General features: G+C 39.1%; 13 non-coding genes and 1 pseudogene across 13 annotated transcripts; all 14 read left to right on the top strand.

Moving 5' to 3' along the window:
- The first annotated feature begins 5,239 nt into the window (after positions 1-5,239).
- On the top strand, positions 5,240-5,358 carry LOC141303042 (5S ribosomal RNA). The gene has a single exon (XR_012343027.1). It is a non-coding gene; the product is annotated as a 5S ribosomal RNA (ribosomal RNA).
- An 801-nt stretch (positions 5,359-6,159) lies between these two features.
- On the top strand, positions 6,160-6,278 carry LOC141303112 (5S ribosomal RNA). The gene has a single exon (XR_012343096.1). It is a non-coding gene; the product is annotated as a 5S ribosomal RNA (ribosomal RNA).
- An 84-nt stretch (positions 6,279-6,362) lies between these two features.
- On the top strand, positions 6,363-6,481 carry LOC141303100 (5S ribosomal RNA). Its single transcript, XR_012343084.1, has one exon. It is a non-coding gene; the product is annotated as a 5S ribosomal RNA (ribosomal RNA).
- An 801-nt stretch (positions 6,482-7,282) lies between these two features.
- On the top strand, positions 7,283-7,401 carry LOC141303088 (5S ribosomal RNA). The gene has a single exon (XR_012343072.1). It is a non-coding gene; the product is annotated as a 5S ribosomal RNA (ribosomal RNA).
- Positions 7,402-7,485: 84 nt separating this feature from the next.
- On the top strand, positions 7,486-7,604 carry LOC141303075 (5S ribosomal RNA). Its single transcript, XR_012343058.1, has one exon. It is a non-coding gene; the product is annotated as a 5S ribosomal RNA (ribosomal RNA).
- Positions 7,605-8,405: 801 nt separating this feature from the next.
- On the top strand, positions 8,406-8,524 carry LOC141304051 (5S ribosomal RNA). The gene has a single exon (XR_012344018.1). It is a non-coding gene; the product is annotated as a 5S ribosomal RNA (ribosomal RNA).
- Positions 8,525-8,608: 84 nt separating this feature from the next.
- LOC141303063 (5S ribosomal RNA) lies at positions 8,609-8,727 on the top strand. Its single transcript, XR_012343046.1, has one exon. It is a non-coding gene; the product is annotated as a 5S ribosomal RNA (ribosomal RNA).
- An 801-nt stretch (positions 8,728-9,528) lies between these two features.
- LOC141304077 (5S ribosomal RNA) lies at positions 9,529-9,647 on the top strand. Its single transcript, XR_012344043.1, has one exon. It is a non-coding gene; the product is annotated as a 5S ribosomal RNA (ribosomal RNA).
- Positions 9,648-9,731: 84 nt separating this feature from the next.
- Positions 9,732-9,850, top strand: LOC141304047 (5S ribosomal RNA). Its single transcript, XR_012344013.1, has one exon. It is a non-coding gene; the product is annotated as a 5S ribosomal RNA (ribosomal RNA).
- Positions 9,851-10,651: 801 nt separating this feature from the next.
- LOC141303050 (5S ribosomal RNA) lies at positions 10,652-10,770 on the top strand. Its single transcript, XR_012343034.1, has one exon. It is a non-coding gene; the product is annotated as a 5S ribosomal RNA (ribosomal RNA).
- An 84-nt stretch (positions 10,771-10,854) lies between these two features.
- Positions 10,855-10,973, top strand: LOC141304046 (5S ribosomal RNA). The gene has a single exon (XR_012344012.1). It is a non-coding gene; the product is annotated as a 5S ribosomal RNA (ribosomal RNA).
- An 801-nt stretch (positions 10,974-11,774) lies between these two features.
- LOC141303038 (5S ribosomal RNA) lies at positions 11,775-11,893 on the top strand. Its single transcript, XR_012343022.1, has one exon. It is a non-coding gene; the product is annotated as a 5S ribosomal RNA (ribosomal RNA).
- Positions 11,894-12,694: 801 nt separating this feature from the next.
- LOC141304209 (5S ribosomal RNA) lies at positions 12,695-12,813 on the top strand. The gene has a single exon (XR_012344175.1). It is a non-coding gene; the product is annotated as a 5S ribosomal RNA (ribosomal RNA).
- An 84-nt stretch (positions 12,814-12,897) lies between these two features.
- On the top strand, positions 12,898-13,020 carry LOC141303702 (5S ribosomal RNA; annotated as a pseudogene).
- Positions 13,021-17,563: the final 4,543 nt, after the last annotated feature.

Genomic DNA, 17,563 nt, shown 5'->3' with positions numbered 1-17,563 from the left:
CAAATGACGCAAAAGGGGTGGACGTTATCAAAGCTGTGGCTGAACAGATCGGAGGAGGAAAAATTTTAGCGGTGCGACCAAGACAAAGCAAAGAATATGAACTGACTCTGGAAAAAGAAGAAATGTGTGACGCTTTGATGGATGGACTGAAAATAAAAGGGACAGTATGTGAGGTAAAAAAACTTCAAAACAGAGACTATGTTGTTTCTTTCATGCATTTGCCTGTCTACTTGGATGATGAAGAAATTTTAGGAAAATTGAATGGATGGGGTGTTCTACCCGTGTCAAAAATGAAACGAAGGCTGTATCCGGGCACTAACATTGAGGATGGTACAAGGTTTGTTAGAGTGAGGTTCCCAAGAGAAGTTGTCTCCCTCCCTTACAGCACAAAGCTGGAAACAGCTGAAGGGCCGCAATATTTCCGGGTGATGCATAGCCACCAGGTGAAGACCTGTCGGTTGTGCATGAGCCCGGAACATCTAATGAAAGATTGCCCTGATTTTAAATGCCACAAATGTGAGGAGAGGGGGCACTTCGCACGGGACTGTACTGCGGTTAAGTGCCCGGAATGCCGAAAGATCTTAGACAGATGTGAGTGTTGGTTTGGGGAAGAGGAGGGAGGTACAGAAATCCAGGTGGATGGGCAAATGCATGAAAGAAACAGCAAGCATGACGGAAATATTGAAAAAGAGAATGCAACAGAGAGTTTGCAGCAACATGAAATGGAAAAAGAAACAAACAACGAGAAGGACAGAGAAGGCGAGCAAAAGGAGGAAAATAGCAAGCAACAAACACTACAAGGAACTTTAACATGGACACCAATGGAAATAACTTCAACTTTTAAAGATTTTCTGGATGAGGTGGATAAAGAGAGACAAGTGGAAAAGAAGCAAAACAAAGAAACAGACAGTGAAGAAGAGGAAAACATGGAGGACATGGGAAAGGACAGAGTGGAGAAACCAACAAGAAGACGGACATTAAAGGTAACACCAAATGTGGAAGTTGCAAGAAAAACAATTATGAAAAAGGGACGAGTAAAATGTTTGAACCGATATGAAGTACTGATGGGTTTGGAGGAGGACTGAGAAGATGGTTTTTAAATGTTTACCACTTTTTTTAATGGTTTTAAATTGTGTGACTTTTAATGCAAGAGGGCTGTTAGATTTTAAAAAATTTGAAAAAGTTAAAGAAAAATGCAAGAGAGAAGACATCATTGCACTACAGGAAACAAACTGGAGGGATGATTTAATGAATGATTTTAAAAAAAGATGGGATGGAGGTGTTTTATATAATAATGGAGATGGAAGGCTGGGGAGAGGAGTGGCATTTTTAATGAAGGAAGATATTTTTAAAGTAAGCACAATTATATTTAAGGACAACGTGGGGAAATGTATGGTAGTCAAAACAAAATATGAAGAAAGAGATTTGATTTTAGTAAATGTACATGCACCGGGGGAGGAGAAGGCAAAGAAAGAGTTCTTTAATGTTTTAAGAAATGTTCTTAAGAAACATAGAGATATAATAATGATGGGTGATTTTAACACAGTTTTTAGTAAACAAGACATGGCAGAAGGAATGGTTTTTAAAACTGACAGAGGGAGAAAAGAATTAAAAGCTTTAATGCAAGAAAATAATATGACAGATGTTTGGAGAGAAAGAAATGAAAAGAAAAAAGAATTTTCAAGAAGACAAATAGTGGGACATTTTTTATGCCAAACCAGAATAGACTTTATTTTATGTACGAGAAATGTGGAGAATTTTATTGAGAAGATTAAGTATGAAGAAACAAGTTTTAGCGATCACAAGTTTTTATTTTTTATGGTGGACGGGAGTAAAATGCAAAGGGGGCCGGGAGTATGGATTTTAAATACACAGGTTTTAAAGAATGAAGATTATGTTTCAAAGGTTAAGGAAATTATAGCAAAAGAAACGAAAAATGGAATGTATGAAGAGGATAAGAGAATATGGTGGGAGAATGTAAAATTTCTAATCAAAAAATTTTCAATGAAATATTGCAATTTAATACAGAAATGCAAGAGATACAAAGAAAAAGAAATACAAGAAATGTTAGGAATGGAATTGAACAGAGAAAATAAAGACATACAAAAGATCAGGGAAATGGAAGAAAAACTGAAAGAAATAGAAGAAAAAAAGTATGAGGGGGCGAGGCTAAGAAGCAAAGCCAAATATGTGGTGGAGGGAGAAAAATGTACCAAGTTTTTTTTTGACCTGGAGAAAAAGAGAGAGCAAGCCCAGATGATAAAAGAAATAAAAGGGGTGAAAGGGGAAATTGTGGAAGGGAATGAAAAGGTCTTAAAAGAAATACAAACTTTTTATGAAGATCTGTTTAGCTCAAGGGGTGTGGAAGAGGAAAAGACAAAGAAACTGTTGAATCAGATAAAAGCAAGAGTAAGTGATGAGGATAAAAAAGAATGTGACCAAGAAATTAGGGAAGAAGAGATTGAAAGAGCAATAAATCAACTGAATAAAAAGAAAAGTCCAGGTATAGATGGTTTGGGAACTGAATTTTATTTATGTTTTAAAGGAGTTTTAATAAAGGTTTTAAATGAGGTTTTTAAAGAAATTTTTGAAAAAGAAGGTATTAATGAAAGAACAAGCATGGGGTTAATGAAACTGATATATAAAAGGAAAGGAGAAAAAACTGATTTAAAAAACTACAGACCAATTACAATGTTGAACACGGATCTTAAGATTTTAGCAAAAGTTTTAGCGAATAGATTAAAGGAAGTATTGCCAAGCATAATTAAAACAAATCAAGCATACGGTGTAAAAGGAAGGGACATAGCAGATATAACGATGAGTATAAGAGATGAAATATGGTATATGAAAGAAAAAAATGAAGAGGGATATGTAATTAGTCTAGATTTTGAGAAAGCTTTCGATAGGGTGGAACACGGGTATTTATTTGAGGTTTTAAGGGTTTTTGGTTTTGGGGAAAATTTTATTAAATGGATTGAGATTTTATATAGGGGTGCTCTAACAAGAATAAAATGCAATGGGTTTTTAACAGAATGTTTTAAAATCACTCGATCAATTAGACAGGGTTGTCCACTTTCAGCATTATTATATTCACTTGTATCGGAACCATTAGGATTGCTTATTAGACAGAAAGAAGGAATAATAGGGATAGAAATAGAAGAAAATAAGACAGAGGGAAAAGTTTTTCAATATGCTGATGACACAACAATAATTGTAAAAGGGAAAGAGAGCGTGCAAGAAGTTATGAAGGTTGTAAATGAATACTGTAGAGGGTCTGGAAGTAAAATAAATGAAGACAAAACTGTATACATGAGATTTGGTAAAGCTGGGGATTTAATGGAATGTTTTAATTTCAAGGAAGTGGAAGAAATGAGGATTTTAGGAGTTTTAATGGGGAAGAATGAGAAGAAAGTAAGAGATGACATGTGGGAAGAAATAATAACAAATATAGAGAGAAGATTAAATTTTTGGAAATTAAGAACTTTAAATTTGAAGGGGAAGGTTTTAATATTGAATGTTTTAATGATTTCTAAGCTGTGGTATGTTTTATATGTATCTGAAATACCTTTATGGACGGAACAGAGGTTGAAGAAATCTTTTCTTGACTTTTTATGGGAGGGAAAGCCAGCAAGAATTGCATATAATACAATATTAGGGGCGGTAGAGAGGGGTGGCTTAGGACTGATGGATGTAGAACAGAGAAAAAATGCTTTAAGGGTGAAAATAGTGAAAAAATACCTGCAAGAGGATAACAAAAGTGAGTGGAAGAAAACAATGAAATACTTTTTAAACAAATGTGGTGATTTTAACATGGGGGATGGAATTTTATGGATGAAAACAAAAAATTGGATGACAGAAGGTTTACCAGAGTTTTACAGAGAAATTTTAAGTGCCTGGGGGAAGTTTTTAGCAAACATTGAGTACAATCCACACGGGAGAGAAAACATTTTAAATCAACCTCTGTTCTTAAATAACAACATTTTAAAACAAGAGAAAGAAATATTTTTTAAGAAATGGATGGGAGTGGGGATAACCAGGTTGAGAGATATTTTATATGAGTTCAAAGAGGGGTTTTTACCAACACAATACATTGAGGACACAATGGAAATGGCAAAAGAAGAATATACTGAAAAAGAAATAACAAACAATTATGAAACCATAAAAAATGCAATACCAAAAGACTGGATTAAAAGGATTGAGAGTATGGAAGAAGTGCAAACAGAGAAAATATATGTGAAATTGGGGGAGAAATTGTTTGATTTTAAAGAATGTACTGTAAAAATGTTTTATTGTGTTTTTAGAGATGGTGTTTTTAAAGAGCCGATTGTAAATAAGTACTGGGTGCAAAAATTCAGCGACTTAAAAGTAGATTTTATATGGAGAAACATGAGAGGAAGATGTGTGGAGACAAAATTGGAATGTTTGGAGTATTTTATAAGACATAAGGTGGTTTTTACTGAAATTATTTTAAAGAAAATAGGGATGGAACAAAACGCAATGTGTAAAGTTTGCCAGGAGAAAGAGGAGGGGATTTTACATATGTTTTTATATTGTAAAGAATTGGAGGCCTTTTTAAACAAATGTAAATGTGTAATTAGGGATTTGACTGTGGAATGGGATGAAAATGTAATTGGCTGGAACAGAGTGGTGATGTTGGGGTGGGAAAAGAAGTGTAATAACAAAAAGTTTATAAATCTGTGGATAATGTTGATGAAAAGTGCAATATGGGAAAGAAGAACTGTGGCTAAAAAAGAAAAAACTGTGTTGGATGTTTGGAAACTGTTTAAAAGGAAAACTGAAGTGTACATGGGAAGACTGTATCTGCATTTTAATTGTGAAAATAATTTAGATGCTTTTTATCATGTTTTTACTCCACACGTTTGTTCTGTCTTAAAAGATTTGATGTGGAAACTGCCAGAATTTGAAAGAGATTTCTGAAATTCCTGAATGTATATATAGAGAATGTGATATGAAAATGTTTTGTTTAAAGGAAAACTTTTAATCTTATTTGTATTTTAATGTTTGGAATTTCTTAATAAAAAAAAAAAAAAAAAAAAAGAGCGCCCGATCTCGTCTGATCTCGGAAGCTAAGCAGCGTCGGGCCTGGTTAGTACTTGGATGGGAGACCGCCTGGGAATACCAGGTGCTGTAAGCTTTTGCCTTTTCTTCACTATTTATATAATATGCTGGCTTTTACGGAGGCTGATCTTTAAATAGCCCACTTTTTGGAGCAGCCCTCACTTATGGCCATACCGCGCTGAGAGCGCCCGATCTCGTCTGATCTCGGAAGCTAAGCAGCGTCGGGCCTGGTTAGTACTTGGATGGGAGACCGCCTGGGAATACCAGGTGCTGTAAGCTTTTGCCTTTTCTTCACTATTTATATAATATGCTGGCTTTTAGAAAGACGTGTTTTACCGCTCTATTTATTACAATCATTTAAATGTATTATAGAGTTTTAAGTGTTTTACATGTTTTTTAGGCCATTTTATTACTCTTAACATTTTAAGTGTATGTGTCTTTAATAAATGGATGGTTGGCCTGTCATGTGACTAGACACATGACAGGAAGCAGGAAGTACAACTGTATAAGAGAGCAGCATGACAAACAAAGGACAGTCACCAAACTGTTGGATTGAGGAGTTGCTAATTTTAGAGCTCACCTTTCCATTCACCACCTGCAAACTTTGGATTACACTTTCTGTGGATTGTATATACACTGGTGGACACTCACATTGGACTTATCAACACACTGGGGTTCTTGGACTGTTTTTAGGGTATGGACAAATGAACTGTATTCTTTTAACAGAGTTTACCTGTTTTTAGGGTATGGACAAATGAACTGTATTCTTTTAACAGAGTTTACCTAGTTTTATCGTGTTGTTTTAAAGTCTTTTATGTGAACCTTGTAAATACACCAAATCTATTTAAACCAATTTTCTTTTATGTCTCATTCTTTTAACCACTAGTCATCTCTCACAGTTAAATCTGACCCCATTTTAGTCTTGTAACTCGGCTGATAAGGCCGATTGTTACACTTTTATGGGAGACCGCCTGGGAATACCAGGTGCTGTAAGCTTTTGCCTTTTCTTCACTATTTATATAATATGCTGGCTTTTACGGAGGCTGATCTTTAAATAGCCCACTTTTTGGAGCAGCCCTCGCTTATGGCCATACCGCGCTGAGAGCGCCCGATCTCGTCTGATCTCGGAAGCTAAGCAGCGTCGGGCCTGGTTAGTACTTGGATGGGAGACCGCCTGGGAATACCAGGTGCTGTAAGCTTTTGCCTTTTCTTCACTATTTATATAATATGCTGGCTTTTACGGAGGCTGATCTTTAAATAGCCCACTTTTTGGAGCAGCCCTCGCTTATGGCCATACCGCGCTGAGAGCGCCCGATCTCGTCTGATCTCGGAAGCTAAGCAGCGTCGGGCCTGGTTAGTACTTGGATGGGAGACCGCCTGGGAATACCAGGTGCTGTAAGCTTTTGCCTTTTCTTCACTATTTATATAATATGCTGGCTTTTAGAAAGACGTGTTTTACCGCTCTATTTATTACAATCATTTACATGTATTATAGAGTTTTAAGTGTTTTACATGTTTTTTAGGCCATTTTATTACTCTTAACATTTTAAGTGTATGTGTCTTTAATAAATGGATGGTTGGCCTGTCATGTGACTAGACACATGACAGGAAGCAGGAAGTACAACTGTATAAGAGAGCAGCATGACAAACAAAGGACAGTCACCAAACTGTTGGATTGAGGAGTTGCTAATTTTAGAGCTCACCTTTCCATTCACCACCTGCAAACTTTGGATTACACTTTCTGTGGATTGTATATACACTGGTGGACACTCACATTGGACTTATCAACACACTGGGGTTCTTGGACTGTTTTTAGGGTATGGACAAATGAACTGTATTCTTTTAACAGAGTTTACCTGTTTTTAGGGTATGGACAAATGAACTGTATTCTTTTAACAGAGTTTACCTAGTTTTATCGTGTTGTTTTAAAGTCTTTTATGTGAACCTTGTAAATACACCAAATCTATTTAAACCAATTTTCTTTTATGTCTCATTCTTTTAACCACTAGTCATCTCTCACAGTTAAATCTGACCCCATTTTAGTCTTGTAACTCGGCTGATAAGGCCGATTGTTACACTTTTATGGGAGACCGCCTGGGAATACCAGGTGCTGTAAGCTTTTGCCTTTTCTTCACTATTTATATAATATGCTGGCTTTTACGGAGGCTGATCTTTAAATAGCCCACTTTTTGGAGCAGCCCTCGCTTATGGCCATACCGCGCTGAGAGCGCCCGATCTCGTCTGATCTCGGAAGCTAAGCAGCGTCGGGCCTGGTTAGTACTTGGATGGGAGACCGCCTGGGAATACCAGGTGCTGTAAGCTTTTGCCTTTTCTTCACTATTTATATAATATGCTGGCTTTTACGGAGGCTGATCTTTAAATAGCCCACTTTTTGGAGCAGCCCTCGCTTATGGCCATACCGCGCTGAGAGCGCCCGATCTCGTCTGATCTCGGAAGCTAAGCAGCGTCGGGCCTGGTTAGTACTTGGATGGGAGACCGCCTGGGAATACCAGGTGCTGTAAGCTTTTGCCTTTTCTTCACTATTTATATAATATGCTGGCTTTTAGAAAGACGTGTTTTACCGCTCTATTTATTACAATCATTTACATGTATTATAGAGTTTTAAGTGTTTTACATGTTTTTTAGGCCATTTTATTACTCTTAACATTTTAAGTGTATGTGTCTTTAATAAATGGATGGTTGGCCTGTCATGTGACTAGACACATGACAGGAAGCAGGAAGTACAACTGTATAAGAGAGCAGCATGACAAACAAAGGACAGTCACCAAACTGTTGGATTGAGGAGTTGCTAATTTTAGAGCTCACCTTTCCATTCACCACCTGCAAACTTTGGATTACACTTTCTGTGGATTGTATATACACTGGTGGACACTCACATTGGACTTATCAACACACTGGGGTTCTTGGACTGTTTTTAGGGTATGGACAAATGAACTGTATTCTTTTAACAGAGTTTACCTGTTTTTAGGGTATGGACAAATGAACTGTATTCTTTTAACAGAGTTTACCTAGTTTTATCGTGTTGTTTTAAAGTCTTTTATGTGAACCTTGTAAATACACCAAATCTATTTAAACCAATTTTCTTTTATGTCTCATTCTTTTAACCACTAGTCATCTCTCACAGTTAAATCTGACCCCATTTTAGTCTTGTAACTCGGCTGATAAGGCCGATTGTTACACTTTTATGGGAGACCGCCTGGGAATACCAGGTGCTGTAAGCTTTTGCCTTTTCTTCACTATTTATATAATATGCTGGCTTTTACGGAGGCTGATCTTTAAATAGCCCACTTTTTGGAGCAGCCCTCGCTTATGGCCATACCGCGCTGAGAGCGCTCGATCTCGTCTGATCTCGGAAGCTAAGCAGCGTAGGGCCTGGTTAGTACTTGGATGGGAGACCGCCTGGGAATACCAGGTGCTGTAAGCTTTTGCCTTTTCTTCACTATTTATATAATATGCTGGCTTTTACGGAGGCTGATCTTTAAATAGCCCACTTTTTGGAGCAGCCCTTGCTTATGGCCATACCGCGCTGAGAGCGCCCGATCTCGTCTGATCTCGGAAGCTAAGCAGCGTCGGGCCTGGTTAGTACTTGGATGGGAGACCGCCTGGGAATACCAGGTGCTGTAAGCTTTTGCCTTTTCTTCACTATTTATATAATATGCTGGCTTTTAGAAAGACGTGTTTTACCGCTCTATTTATTACAATCATTTAAATGTATTATAGAGTTTTAAGTGTTTTACATGTTTTTTAGGCCATTTTATTACTCTTAACATTTTAAGTGTATGTGTCTTTAATAAATGGATGGTTGGCCTGTCATGTGACTAGACACATGACAGGAAGCAGGAAGTACAACTGTATAAGAGAGCAGCATGACAAACAAAGGACAGTCACCAAACTGTTGGATTGAGGAGTTGCTAATTTTAGAGCTCACCTTTCCATTCACCACCTGCAAACTTTGGATTACACTTTCTGTGGATTGTATATACACTGGTGGACACTCACATTGGACTTATCAACACACTGGGGTTCTTGGACTGTTTTTAGGGTATGGACAAATGAACTGTATTCTTTTAACAGAGTTTACCTGTTTTTAGGGTATGGACAAATGAACTGTATTCTTTTAACAGAGTTTACCTAGTTTTATCGTGTTGTTTTAAAGTCTTTTATGTGAACCTTGTAAATACACCAAATCTATTTAAACCAATTTTCTTTTATGTCTCATTCTTTTAACCACTAGTCATCTCTCACAGTTAAATCTGACCCCATTTTAGTCTTGTAACTCGGCTGATAAGGCCGATTGTTACACTTTTATGGGAGACCGCCTGGGAATACCAGGTGCTGTAAGCTTTTGCCTTTTCTTCACTATTTATATAATATGCTGGCTTTTACGGAGGCTGATCTTTAAATAGCCCACTTTTTGGAGCAGCCCTCGCTTATGGCCATACCGCGCTGAGAGCGCTCGATCTCGTCTGATCTCGGAAGCTAAGCAGCGTCGGGCCTGGTTAGTACTTGGATGGGAGACCGCCTGGGAATACCAGGTGCTGTAAGCTTTTGCCTTTTCTTCACTATTTATATAATATGCTGGCTTTTACTGAGGCTGATCTTTAAATAGCCCACTTTTTGGAGCAGCCCTTGCTTATGGCCATACCGCGCTGTGAGCGCCCGATCTCGTCTGATCTCGGAAGCTAAGCAGCGTCGGGCCTGGTTAGTACTTGGATGGGAGACCGCCTGGGAAAACCAGGTGCTGTAAGCTTTTGCCTTTTCTTCACTATTTATATAATATGCTGGCTTTTAGAAAGGCGTGTTTTACCGCTCTATTTATTACAATCATTTACATGTATTATAGAGTTTTAAGTGTTTTACATGTTTTTTAGGCCATTTTATTACTCTTAACATTTTAAGTGTATGTGTCTTTAATAAATGGATGGTTGGCCTGTCATGTGACTAGACACATGACAGGAAGCAGGAAGTACAACTGTATAAGAGAGCAGCATGACAAACAAAGGACAGTCACCAAACTGTTGGATTGAGGAGTTGCTAATTTTAGAGCTCACCTTTCCATTCACCACCTGCAAACTTTGGATTACACTTTCTGTGGATTGTATATACACTGGTGGACACTCACATTGGACTTATCAACACACTGGGGTTCTTGGACTGTTTTTAGGGTATGGACAAATGAACTGTATTCTTTTAACAGAGTTTACCTGTTTTTAGGGTATGGACAAATGAACTGTATTCTTTTAACAGAGTTTACCTAGTTTTATCGTGTTGTTTTAAAGTCTTTTATGTGAACCTTGTAAATACACCAAATCTATTTAAACCAATTTTCTTTTATGTCTCATTCTTTTAACCACTAGTCATCTCTCACAGTTAAATCTGACCCCATTTTAGTCTTGTAACTCGGCTGATAAGGCCGATTGTTACACTTTTATGGGAGACCGCCTGGGAATACCAGGTGCTGTAAGCTTTTGCCTTTTCTTCACTATTTATATAATATGCTGGCTTTTACGGAGGCTGATCTTTAAATAGCCCACTTTTTGGAGCAGCCCTCGCTTATGGCCATACCGCGCTGAGAGCGCCCGATCTCGTCTGATCTCGGAAGCTAAGCAGCGTCGGGCCTGGTTAGTACTTGGATGGGAGACCGCCTGGGAATACCAGGTGCTGTAAGCTTTTGCCTTTTCTTCACTATTTATATAATATGCTGGCTTTTACTGAGGCTGATCTTTAAATAGCCCACTTTTTGGAGCAGCCCTTGCTTATGGCCATACCGCGCTGTGAGCGCCCGATCTCGTCTGATCTCGGAAGCTAAGCAGCGTCGGGCCTGGTTAGTACTTGGATGGGAGACCGCCTGGGAAAACCAGGTGCTGTAAGCTTTTGCCTTTTCTTCACTATTTATATAATATGCTGGCTTTTAGAAAGGCGTGTTTTACCGCTCTATTTATTACAATCATTTACATGTATTATAGAGTTTTAAGTGTTTTACATGTTTTTTAGGCCATTTTATTACTCTTAACATTTTAAGTGTATGTGTCTTTAATAAATGGATGGTTGGCCTGTCATGTGACTAGACACATGACAGGAAGCAGGAAGTACAACTGTATAAGAGAGCAGCATGACAAACAAAGGACAGTCACCAAACTGTTGGATTGAGGAGTTGCTAATTTTAGAGCTCACCTTTCCATTCACCACCTGCAAACTTTGGATTACACTTTCTGTGGATTGTATATACACTGGTGGACACTCACATTGGACTTATCAACACACTGGGGTTCTTGGACTGTTTTTAGGGTATGGACAAATGAACTGTATTCTTTTAACAGAGTTTACCTGTTTTTAGGGTATGGACAAATGAACTGTATTCTTTTAACAGAGTTTACCTAGTTTTATCGTGTTGTTTTAAAGTCTTTTATGTGAACCTTGTAAATACACCAAATCTATTTAAACCAATTTTCTTTTATGTCTCATTCTTTTAACCACTAGTCATCTCTCACAGTTAAATCTGACCCCATTTTAGTCTTGTAACTCGGCTGATAAGGCCGATTGTTACACTTTTATGGGAGACCGCCTGGGAATACCAGGTGCTGTAAGCTTTTGCCTTTTCTTCACTATTTATATAATATGCTGGCTTTTACGGAGGCTGATCTTTAAATAGCCCACTTTTTGGAGCAGCCCTCGCTTATGGCCATACCGCGCTGAGAGCGCCCGATCTCGTCTGATCTCGGAAGCTAAGCAGCGTCGGGCCTGGTTAGTACTTGGATGGGAGACCGCCTGGGAATACCAGGTGCTGTAAGCTTTTGCCTTTTCTTCACTATTTATATAATATGCTGGCTTTTAGAAAGACGTGTTTTACCGCTCTATTTATTACAATCATTTACATGTATTATAGAGTTTTAAGTGTTTTACATGTTTTTTAGGCCATTTTATTACTCTTAACATTTTAAGTGTATGTGTCTTTAATAAATGGATGGTTGGCCTGTCATGTGACTAGACACATGACAGGAAGCAGGAAGTACAACTGTATAAGAGAGCAGCATGACAAACAAAGGACAGTCACCAAACTGTTGGATTGAGGAGTTGCTAATTTTAGAGCTCACCTTTCCATTCACCACCTGCAAACTTTGGATTACACTTTCTGTGGATTGTATATACACTGGTGGACACTCACATTGGACTTATCAACACACTGGGGTTCTTGGACTGTTTTTAGGGTATGGACAAATGAACTGTATTCTTTTAACAGAGTTTACCTGTTTTTAGGGTATGGACAAATGAACTGTATTCTTTTAACAGAGTTTACCTAGTTTTATCGTGTTGTTTTAAAGTCTTTTATGTGAACCTTGTAAATACACCAAATCTATTTAAACCAATTTTCTTTTATGTCTCATTCTTTTAACCACTAGTCATCTCTCACAGTTAAATCTGACCCCATTTTAGTCTTGTAACTCGGCTGATAAGGCCGATTGTTACACTTTTATGGGAGACCGCCTGGGAATACCAGGTGCTGTAAGCTTTTGCCTTTTCTTCACTATTTATATAATATGCTGGCTTTTACGGAGGCTGATCTTTAAATAGCCCACTTTTTGGAGCAGCCCTCGCTTATGGCCATACCGCGCTGAGAGCGCCCGATCTCGTCTGATCTCGGAAGCTAAGCAGCGTCGGGCCTGGTTAGTACTTGGATGGGAGACCACCTGGGAATACCAGGTGCTGTAAGCTTTTGCCTTTTCTTCACTATTTATATAATATGCTGGCTTTTACGGAGGCTGATCTTTAAATAGCCCACTTTTTGGAGCAGCCCTCGCTTATGGCCATACCGCGCTGAGAGCGCCCGATCTCGTCTGATCTCGGAAGCTAAGCAGCGTCGGGCCTGGTTAGTACTTGGATGGGAGACCGCCTGGGAATGGCTCATGACCCCTCCAAGTCCCTATCCTGGGTCCTGATCACTGTGAAAAAAAAAGAAGTAAGCAGATTAGCAGGAGAGGGGAGGGGCCATATGGAAATAGACAGAAGAGAGGAGAGGGGAGGGATATCAATACTAAGTCTTGTTTACCTCTGAAATGGTTTACTGTTCTTTTTTATGTTTTTGTGAATAAGACCATGAAGACTAGAATCTCTGACTTGAATGTTTTATTAAGTATTATAAAACGGTTAGTTCCATTCCTCAATTCTGATTGGTCAGCAGCTGTGTCGTATTCATGATACAGCACGGCTTTGACCGCTTCACTCAACGGTTTTGTGTATCATTGAACCTCCTTAGCAACGTAAACAAAGCTTTAGCAGTTAGGGACTACTTTTTACAGCGGAAGGCAGTTAATGATTTTACTTTATGAAAACGTACAACCTAATATATATATAAATTAATATATATTTTTGATATTAATATTTTTATTGTGTGGTAACCGTTTTATATGCCTAATTTATTCATGATACAGCACGGCCTCTCGAACCTTATTGCTTAATAATAAGATGTCTGTCACATAATGTAACAAACATAATGCTTTAATTAAAACAATAAAAAACAAGTAATGTAACAAATGTGTTTGTCATATCTGTTTGAAGTATGAATGAATGCACTTTACAAATAAACTTGAGACTTTTAGTTACAATGTTTGCAAGATCACTGAAAAAAAAATCTAAGAAACTATATTAGGGTACTTGAACAAAGTGTAATTTGCTCATATCTGAGATATTATTCACTCTATTGGCCCCATTCGCCCTGGGAGCATGTAAAATGTACACATAAAAGGGCCTTAATGGAATTTTAGAAAAAGACTTTATCTTTACCTTACTGGTAAGTAATTCAGCCTCTCTTATACTCAATACAGTTTCATGTGACAGTCTTTACCTCTATCAAGTGGACAAATGGGGAAACAGCAGTGAAAGGAATCATATATTTGGAAACATTCTTTTATTTTATTTGTTCAACAATATATATCTACATATTAGAAATAAATAAACAACACAACAACAATAACATTAACACAAGGAAACAATGTAAACAGAATAGAATTAACATTAATTATTATGTAATTTAGCAGAAAATATAGCAAAATAGGAACTAATAAGTTATTATTTACAGGATTCGTATTACAAGATTTATACATGTACACATTAAGCAATATACAATATACGTACTATATACAAGGGGATGAGGTAATGCAGTGCAATAGTATGCAATGTTAAGCAGATATTTACATTCACTAAAAACACATCTTTTTTTCTATGAGAAAATAGGTATGTGTTTTATAGGTGGTGTATAATGAATTGGTATAACAGGCAGATATTGTAGCAAATATGACTTGGGGAATGTGATTTGGGGGATGTAGTTGCAGATGGAGTTGGCTCTCTAGTTGTTATTTTTTTTCTTTTTTAGTTCCTCATCTACTACACTTTTGAAGTGTTCAAAACTGTTGAACACAACACCTTCAAAACCTGAAGTGGTGGACTTCCTAGTTGCTGGGCAATAGGTAAATATTTTTTGGCTACTTTCAGCAGCCTTGTCTTTGGAGGGCGTGTACCTCTTGCGCTGCCCACCACACTGGGGTACTTGGCAGGCCCCACAAGGCTTCATGGATTTATGAGGCTTGATTGGTCTGGATGTCAGCGCAGGAGGTGGTGTGAAAGGTATGAACCCTTGACTGCTGGATGCCCCACAGAGCATCATAGATGGTCCCTGTGGCTGTGCAGGAACCACTACCAGGACAGGTGCTGCTGACGCTCTGGGTGGGATGTACGTGGCCACAGGGGGTTTAGGTTGAATGGGCCGGTTCCCAAGCATTTCCACATCAACCCTGCAAAAATAAATCATACATATGATGATGAGTATAATTAATGAGAAATAATGTGTATGACTATCAATTCACGTGGTTTGTTGTGTTTAAGTTTAAACCACTCAGCTGATAAATTCAGATATGTTCACATATTTGAATAAAGTAGTAAAGTCACATACTTGTGACATGAAGAACTGAACAACTTACTTCCGCTTCTGACCATGCCTTTTCCCAGCTGTATGACGTAGGCTCTGGTACTGAACCTGAGGTCGATCTGGAGCTGGAAGGGATTCTGGCAGAGTCGGAGCTGCTGGCATTGGTTCTTCTGACAGCACTCTTTGGTGGGGTTTCACCTTTGGCATTACTGTTGCCCTGTAGTTAGCCTTCTTCTCTTCCCGTGCCATGAATGTAGAGATGGACTTGGCATTCAGATTGGGCAGAGGAATGGAGAGACCTTTGAGGATGGGATCGTCTCTGACTCGGTCTACAATCCTTTTATACTGGCCCTTGATTGCATTGGTGATTTTAGTGGGGGAGGTGAGACGACTGGCTGGTGGCCGGTTTTTCAGCATCTTAATAATGAGGTACAACAGACGACTATCCTCAGTCACCTGGGCTGACTGAGGGTACTTCATCCAGGAAAACTTTGTCTTCTGTGCTGCTCTGGTCTCAGGTGTGTCAGCTCCCAAGCATCTGCCAAACAGGGTGTAACCCCACCTTGACTCATACCTTTTTACAAAGTTGGCTGCAGACCTGTCATGCTCATGCAGAGCACCAACTGCATTGCCAATCTTCAGCCTTAGGTCAGCTGGCACTAGGTGACGGTCACTGTTGTCTGCCAGTTCTAAAATGAGAAGGGCCAAGGCTTCCACTTCCTCCAGCCCAGGAAGATGCAGATGGCTCTGGGTCATCAGCACATCCTGCAGAGCAGGACTGTCCTCCTCCTCCACCTGTTCTGATTGAGTGAGGATGACATGTTTGTCACTGACAGTGTCCATAGGATCCTCCTCTGACTCTGCACCCATGTCTACGCCCTCATCTGACAGCTTGTCCTCGCCTTGTTCAGCCGTCTCCTCTTCTTCACGGGCCTGCTCTTCCTCAACTGCAAATATGTAATGTACTAATCACCAGTGTGTCTAGGCAGTTACAACAACTAACAGTAGACTAATTAATACAACATGGCGATGCTGCAGTTCATTTGTTTCATATTATGTAAAATAAAAATGAACTATATCATGCATACTTGTCATGGATAGAATATGCATGATATTTATAGGTATTTGACTGCTCAGTATGTATGTATATTGTTATAATGCAGGATTGTGTACCTTGCTGGGCATAGTAATCCCTTGCAGTGAAGCTGGTTGACTGGCACATGGCATACTCTACTCCAAGGAGCTCCTCCTCGTCTGGGTCCTTGTATACAGCAGGGTAGGGCATTGGAGAGGCAAAGTTGGGCTCGAGGACATGCTCTTTACCGAAGAGCACAACAGCCTGCTGATTCAGGCGCTGAATCTGCCGTGGGTCCATACACCACGTCTGCCTGCCATGACCACCAGCAACCCGGAGTGATTCCATGCGGCTGTTCCACTGCACAGCAAATGCAATCAGATACACCTGAAAGACATGACCATTCATGCATTATTGTACATCAGAAACTAATTTTGATTACAAAGTGGGCATCGCCCAGCAGCATGACATACAATTTGTCTTTTGTCCGCAATAGGCTATTTTGTGTGTGTGCGCATCTCATACACCCGGTTGATGCTATGTGAACAGCATAGAGCTCACATACACACAGGAAGAGAGGGTAGCACAAAAGCAGGGAGGATACAGGTAAAATATGCTTATGAACAATGTTGTGTAATCAATATTTTTTTAAAATATTAAAGCTGTTTATACTTACTTGGAATGGCATAACTCCACATCTCTGTGAGGGAATGGCATTGTACAGGTGTGAGTGCAAGCCCTCCAAGGAGTTACTGCCTCGCCGACACCTGTACTTGTTCAGGCGGACACCATTCAGCACCACCACCTTCACTGAAACATACAGCTGTATGCCAGGGGGGTCCTATAAAACATGCGTTGCTTATTTATTATGGTGTCTGTGAGTTTGAGTTTGTATGATTTTACAATGATTAGTTCAAAAATGTTTACCCACCTGCATACAACTAAGATGCTTGCTTGCAGTTGCCCAGTGAGAATCCACTGCCTGTGCTGATTTGAACAGGTGGATTCCATCAATGTCAAGGCCTGCAGGTCCCTTGAACTCCGTAATGATGGACTCAATTGCTGAAGCTGTCTCCTGTAACAATCATTCACATTTATTTTATATAGTTATATCGCTTAAAATGTGAAATTATTTCAATAATTGGAAGTATTTCCAAAATGAAATATAGTAGTGTGACAACTTAGTTAATTTTAGTGAAGTATGTTTTGAGCTTCTTATACATAAAGATTATACATGGATTAATAGTACACTTAACCTCAACCCCACGGGTGATCCGTCTGACATAGGACCTGATCTGGTGAGGTTTGAGGAAGGTTATCATGTCCTCGTCTGAAAGACTGGCGTACAACTCCTGGTTGCCCTTCCTGACTGCCTGGATTAGGAGCATCATATCGTCCTTGTAGTAGGCCAGCACTGCACCTGCAAGGGCACTCATGAACACCCCATACTTGGCATGGCTCTGTTT

Source organism: Garra rufa, unplaced genomic scaffold (assembly GCF_049309525.1).
Source record: "Garra rufa unplaced genomic scaffold, GarRuf1.0 hap1_unplaced_001, whole genome shotgun sequence".
NCBI classification, from domain to species: Eukaryota; Metazoa; Chordata; class Actinopteri; order Cypriniformes; family Cyprinidae; genus Garra; species Garra rufa.
Note: the sequence above shows the minus strand (reverse complement) of the source record. Positions and strands in the feature narration are given on the sequence as shown.